Source organism: Triticum aestivum, chromosome 5B (genome assembly GCF_018294505.1).
Source record: "Triticum aestivum cultivar Chinese Spring chromosome 5B, IWGSC CS RefSeq v2.1, whole genome shotgun sequence".
Classification (NCBI taxonomy): Eukaryota; Viridiplantae; Streptophyta; class Magnoliopsida; order Poales; family Poaceae; genus Triticum; species Triticum aestivum.
Genome location: NC_057807.1, coordinates 376,737,027 through 376,744,185, shown reverse-complemented (window position 1 = coordinate 376,744,185; position 7,159 = coordinate 376,737,027).

Below are 7,159 nucleotides of genomic sequence, written 5' to 3'. Positions count from 1 at the left end.
TAACCCATGCAGAAGGATAGAACTGGCAGAGTCACGATTTATGAATGGAGAACTCCTCAAGAGTACTCTAATTGTGATTTTTTTTTGATCCAATAAACATCTGCCATAAGCGGTTCATAGTATTTGGAAGAAGGAAATACCACAGACCTCGAGGACTATCGCAAAGTTACTAATATACTAAAGGAACTAGCAACACTATCAACATGATGTAAGTAGGGTGAATATCGGGTTTAAGAACCCAGGAATAGAATACCTATTACTAAGTGGCATCACGGGATGCTTTCGAGAATAAAAGCCAGAATCATCACACTGGGAACACAGAACGTTGCTAGATTTCTAGGTGACTCCCTAAAACACCTAGGGTCATAATAATAACTCCAACATAAATGTCAAGGCAATAGAATACCTCAACTCAACAATTAGTGTGATTGAGCTGGCATAAAGGAACATCGAAACCAGAGGGAAAGGATTTTGCAAATGCATCAGACTGTTTGGAAACCTGGGATGACTCGGACAGCATAACGGCTGTAAATGCTCAGGAAAGATTTGAGACATTCACAAAAATGGTGGCATAACCACTCAGAAGCACAATATCAAGGTTTCGAGATCAACAGATAACATACAGAAGTAGTAGGAACTGAACTCAAGCTTAAATCCAACAATCTTATAAGTCTACTGATTAGTAACACGTGATCCTAATAGAAAGAAGAGATAGCCTAGTTCTTAATCCCCGTAGAAGAGAAGATGACTCAGATCAGAAGGGCATAAGGTATAAGGAATAAAAAGAGCCTTACGTTCCATTCCACAATCAATTCCCTTATATAACTAAAGAATTTCTAGACTCAACTTCGACCAGTTTGGCTTGGTAATCCTACAGGCAGTCAAGCTCTGATACCAACGCTGTCAGGACCCCGACTCGATGTCACATCGATCTAGCCGGTAACACCTCATATCACTTTGCGGCCTCACGCACGGTATCCCCACGGGTGTCGCCTTACCTTTGCCCGGGACCGTTTGCGCCTTTTGGCTCACGTATATGATAGTGTCGCTAGCATCCATATGATAAGGAGCCCGGGCTGACATGGCTAGTCGTAAACCCAAAGTGGCACAGACTTACAGGGACAGGCATCCATGACCCAGCATCGAACGTGTCGGTCATCAGCGAGTGAATCCAGGCTGTAGCACTGGGCTAGCAGGACTCCGGTAAACCGGGCTGTAGCGGGCTAACAGGACTCCGGTATTCATCGCGTGACATTTCCCCGAAGGGACAGACACAGGAACGAAGAAGGACACATGCCGGCCAGCCTAAGTGTTCCGGAGCAGTAGCAAGCTACCATGGCTCAGTGGAAACACTAGGAGACATTTCCCGGTAAGAGAGGCTACTAAAGATAAACAACTAGATGGTCAGATCCCACACATACCAAGCATTTCAATAACATACACACAATATGCTCGATATGTGCAATACAACATGGCATCACAAAATGACTCTACGACTCAAGTAGTTTATTCAATAGGCTCCGAGGAGCGAGATATTACAAACATGGGTCTCATGACCCCACAATCAGAGCATACAAGTCAAAGCACAAGCGGAAGCTATCATGTCTGAGTACAGACATCTATAAATGAAAAAGGCTGAGAAGCCTGGCTATCTATCAGATCCTGCCGAGGGCACAAGATCGTAGCTGAGGTAACAAGCTAAACGTCGAAGACCACGCGGAAATACTAGTGAGACTGAAGTCTCTCTGCAAAAAAACATAAAATAGGCAAACGTGAGTACAAATGTACCCAGCAAGACTTACATCAGACCTATCTACATATGCATCATTATCAACAAAGGGGATGGTGGAGTTTGACTGCAGCAAGCCAGCTTTGACTCGGTGGCTATCCTGAACTACGACTGCAAATAACTCTTTTGAGGTGGCGCACACGAGTCCACATATTCACCATATCAATACACCACTATGGATCCGCTCCCGTCTCCCTACGAGAACGCCATCCATAGCACTCACGCTTATCTTGCGTATTTTAGAGTATCCACTTTCACTTGTCTATGAACTGATATAAGCAACCCAGAAGTCCTTTACCGCGGACACGACTATTCGAATAGATCATATTAACCCTGCAGGGGTGTACTTCTTCACACACGCTCTCACCACTTACCGCCGTTTACACGACATGTACTCGGCAACCTTCAAGCGGAAGCCCAACGTGGGTGTCGGCCACGGCCTGCCTAAACACTCAAGTCTCTAGTCCAGGTTTATCGCCTATTCGGGTTCCATCCATGAGGAGATCCGGCCGGAGTTTCGCTCACAGCCCCAAACGATGTGAACAGGGTTCCGTGACACCAAACGGGCGCCCGGTTTACCCGGCCACGTGCCTACCGCATCACAGCCCACCCCTACGGTCAGCGCTGCGCACGGCCTCCAGCATACTACAAACACCAGAAACTACTTGCAACTCCTGGACAGAGGACAAGGATGATCAAGAAGCCGAGAGGGTCCATTGGTTTCGGGCCCAATGCGTGGTAGTAGCTGAATCATGGATCACAAACACAGAACTCAGTTCCTGAGGACGGCTGCAATGAGACAACCCACCATGTACTCCTACATGGCCTCTCACCGCTACCTTTACCAAATCGTGTTCACACACTTAGCTCTCACACAGTAGGACATGTTCACACGCCTCTGATTCATCCCCGATGAATCAGACCCGACTCAACTCTAAGCAGTAGCAGGCATGACAAACAAGCATGAATGAGTAGGCACAACAGGGCTCAAACAACTCCTACTCATGCTAGTGGGTTTCATCTATTTACTGTGGAATGACAGGTCATGCAGAGGATAAAGGGGTTCAGCTACCGCAGCAAATAACAAATATGTCGTTGTTGTCCTAATGCAGTAAAAGAGAGCAGGAGCGAGAGAGTAGGATTGTATCGGAATGGACAAGGGGGTTTTGCTTGCCTGGCACTTCTGAAGATAACATTGAGTCTTCATCAGTGTCAACGATCACATCATCGGTATCACGTCTATCGAGAGGGGACAAGTACCGGCAACACAGAAAGGAGCACAATCAATGCAATGCACAATATGATGCATGATCATGACATGGCAAGATGAATGTGTTTTGGGCTAATGCAACTAGCAACAGATTAAATGAAGTTGGTTTGAATATAGAATTCAAATTCAAACTCCATATGTGATTATTTAAATGCCCTTTATTTGATTTGTGCTAAACAGCAGCTATAAGTTGTTCTAACATGCATGAAGATGGTACAGATGGATTCCTTGAATTTTTCTGATAATTTTTCATATATAATTTATTTCATTTGGAGTTACGGTTAATTTTCTATGATTTTTTGAAGTTTTAGGCATTTTCTGGAATTAATAAATCATTTTAGATTTATTTAAATTCCAGAAAGGAATTATTGCGTCAGCACTAGGTCATGCTGACCTCAGCAAGTCAACAGGGGCTGGTCCGGTCAAACCTGACCAGTGGGGCCCACTGGTCAGTGACTAGTGCTGGTTAGTGACAATGACAGGTGGGACCAGGTCAACAGCCACGTCAGCTTAGTCAAAGCTGACGTGTGGGCCCATGGTGTTTGATTAAAACTTAACAGAAAAAGATAAGGATTAAATAAGGGCGTGGGGCCCATACGTCAGCGGCTCTGGGGAGGTTAGCTGGCCGTGATTAGTGCTAATCATGCGACCACGTCGGCTAGGGACGCCGGCGACCACGGCGACGGCGGAACCTCGCCGGAGTAGCTCGGAATGGCACTACAGGCTGCGGTTGGGCACCCTGAGGGCACCAGGAGGAAGCCCGTGCTCCCGCGCATCTAGGGGGACCCACGAGAGGGCGTGGGGTGGCCGGAGTTGAGCGCGGCATCGACCCCGGCGGCGGCCGGAGCTCGGGGGTTCGCGGGACCAGCGCTATGGTGCATGGGAGGAGGGGTTGGTGGGCGCTACGGGCTCCTGGGAGTGCTCTGAGTACGACTGCGTGCTTGGTTTGGACGGAGGCGAACCAAAACGACGACGGCGACAAGTCCGGCGCCGGTGAGGTCTCGGTCTCGACGGAACTATGGCCTAGGGCTCGCAAAAACGAGGGGAGAGAGAGGGGTTCTGCACAGAGGCTCACCGCGGAGCTGTAGGGAGGGTCAGTGGGCTCGGGGGCGCGCCGGAGTGGCCGAATTCGACGGAGAACGGCGCCGGGGCCGAAGCTTGGGGATGATGTCGATGGCGGCTGCTCGGGGCCCTTCTGGTCGCGTGAGACGTCGAGGAGGTCGAGGGAGGCGCTGCGGAGCTTTGGAAAGCGTCGGGGAGGTGAGAGGGGGATGGTGGCCGTGGTGTAGCTCATCGGAGTGGCCATGGCGGCTTCGGCCATGAGGGGAAAAGAGCAGGGGAGTGAGAGGGAGAGAGCAGGGAGGCAAGGGAGCGGACGAGGGGGTTCCAGGGGGGTGTCGTGGCATCCTTAGCCGGTCCGGGGCGGGGCGGCAAGCAGGAGGTGGCTCGGGCGCGTGCGTGCGCGCCGCGGCCACACGCTCGTCCTTCTGTCCGAGGACGAAGACGACAGGAGAAGGGAGTGGAGATGGGCTGGGCCGACTGGGGGGGGGGGAACTGGGCCGGCTGGTGGGCTGCACGGGTGGCACCAGGTAAGTCCTTCTCTGTCTTTTATTTCCATTTCAGTTCTGTTTTCTTTTTATTTATTTCTTTTGCCACTGTTTTGAATTAACATAATAATTTAAACAGTGCCAAAGCTCCTCTGAATATTTTATTTTGCTAGATGGACCTTTCCAAAAGCTCATAAAATAATTCAGGGATATTTGAAATTATATTCTAATTATATGAATATAATTCAAATTCAAATAGCTAATGAATTAAATCCAAAGTCCCAAAAATAAATCCTTAAAAATGTTCAATATTTTGGTTGGGACCAGAACCCTTACCAAAAATTATCAAACATTTAAGAAGAGCCATTTGGAGCAATGAATAAGATTTCTAGGGTTTTTGCCCCTCTTTTATTTAGGGTTTTGAGGCTTCCAATAATTCCCTCAGTTCAAATTTCTCAGAATTTAAATATGATGCACACATGAGCTAGCCTAGAGCACTACCAGCAGCTAGGGATGTGACAGGATGCTAGTGTTCCATCAGTGCCTCTGCATTCTTCTCCGTCTGCCATGCTATACTACTGGGCTGTGATCACTTCGGGAGGTGATCACGGGCATATACTATATACTTTACACTATTACATTACCTGTGGTACTGTTCAGAGATGGGGGCTGAAAGGACAGGTGGCTCCATCCCGGTAGAGGTGGGCCTGGGTTCCCGACGGCCCCCGACTGTTACTTTGTGGCGGAGCGACAGGGCAGGTTGAGACCACCTAGGAGAGAGGTGGGCCTGGCCCTGTTCGGCGTTCGCGGATATTTAACACGCTTAACGAGATCTTGGTATTTGATCTGAGTTGGCTACGAGCCTATACGCACTAACCATCTACGTGGGAGTAGTTATGGGTATCCCGGCGTCGTGGTATCAGGCGAAGCACTTCAGACGTCAGCGACGGAGCGGCGCGCGCCGGATTGGAGTGGAACGCCTACTAGGCTAGGTCTGCTTCCGACCGCCCTCGCAACGTGCAGGTGTGCTATGGGCGATGGGCCCAGACCCCTGTGCGCTTAGGTTTAGACCGGCGTGCTGGCCTCTCTGTTTTGCCTAGGTGGGGCTGCGACGTGTTGATCTTCCGAGGCCGGGCATGACCCAGGAAAGTGTGTCCGGCCAAATGGGATCAAGCGTGTTGGATAAGTTGGTGCACCCCTGCAGGGAAGTTAATCTATTCGAATAGCCGTGATCTTCGGTAACAGGACGACTTGGAGTTGTACCTTGACCTTATGACAACTAGAACCGGATACTTAATAAAACACACCCTTCCAAGTTCCACAGACAACCCGGTGATCGCTTTTCCACAGGGCGACGAGGGGAGGATCGCCGGATAGGATTATGCTACTGCGTTGCTACTGGAGTTGCTACTTGGAGATGCTACTTGGAGATACTACTTGGAGGACTTCAATCTACTCTCTTCTACATGCTGCAAGACGGAGGCTGTCAGAAGCGTAGTCTTCGACAGGATTAGCTATCCCCCTTTTATTCTGACATTCTGCAGTTCAGTCCACTGATATGGCCTCCCTACACATATACCCATGCATATGTAGTGTAGTTCCTTGCTTGCGAGTACTTTGGATGAGTACTCACGGTTGCTTTCTCCCCCTTTTCCCCCTTTCCTTTCTTTCTGGTTGTCGCAACCAGATGCTGGAGTCCAGGAGCCAGACGCCACCGTCGACGACGACCCCTACTACACCGGAGGTGCCTACTACTACGTGCAGCCCGCTGACGACGACCAGGAGTAGTTAGGAGGATCCCGGGCAGGAGGCATGCGCCTCTTTCGATCTGTATCCCAGTTTGTGCTAGCCTTCTTAAGGCAAACTTGTTTAATTTATGTCTGTACTCAGATATTGTTGCTTCCGCTGACTCGTCTATGATCGAGCTCTTGTATTCGAGCCCTCGAGGCCCCTGGCTTGTATTATGATGCTTGTATGACTTATTTATGTTTTAGAGTTGTGTTGTGATATCTTCCCGTGAGTCTCTGATCTTGATCGTACACGTTTGCGTGTATGATTAGTGTACGATTGAATCGGGGGCGTCACAGAGAGGGCGTCGTGCCAAAGACGAACGGCGGAGAGTAAGTGGAGGCGGAGGGCGTCGTGGAGGAGAGAGAGCCCGGCGAGGTGACGGAGTCCATGGTGGCGACGGACGGGAGGAGTCGGTGTCGGCTATGGGGAGAACCTGAAAGCAGCTCTGATACCAAGTTGGAAAGATATTTCCTTTTGATTGATTTACAGATCACAGTGCATGGCTTATATCAAGGAGAACTGCACATCCTATATAAGTGGCACTCGGGCCTGACGTGGTCTCTTGTTCCTATATTCACAGCAACGTTACATGAGTACATACAGACTTTGTCTAGGGGTTCCAGCTGGCCCTAACCAGCAGGAAGGATAATGCATGTCGACTTGGACCCAAGTGCGCAGCACAATCATCTTGCACGACCATAGTAGGAGTAATTGGTTTTCCTAGACCACGTACAGGACAGAGTGTGATGGATGAAATGGAAT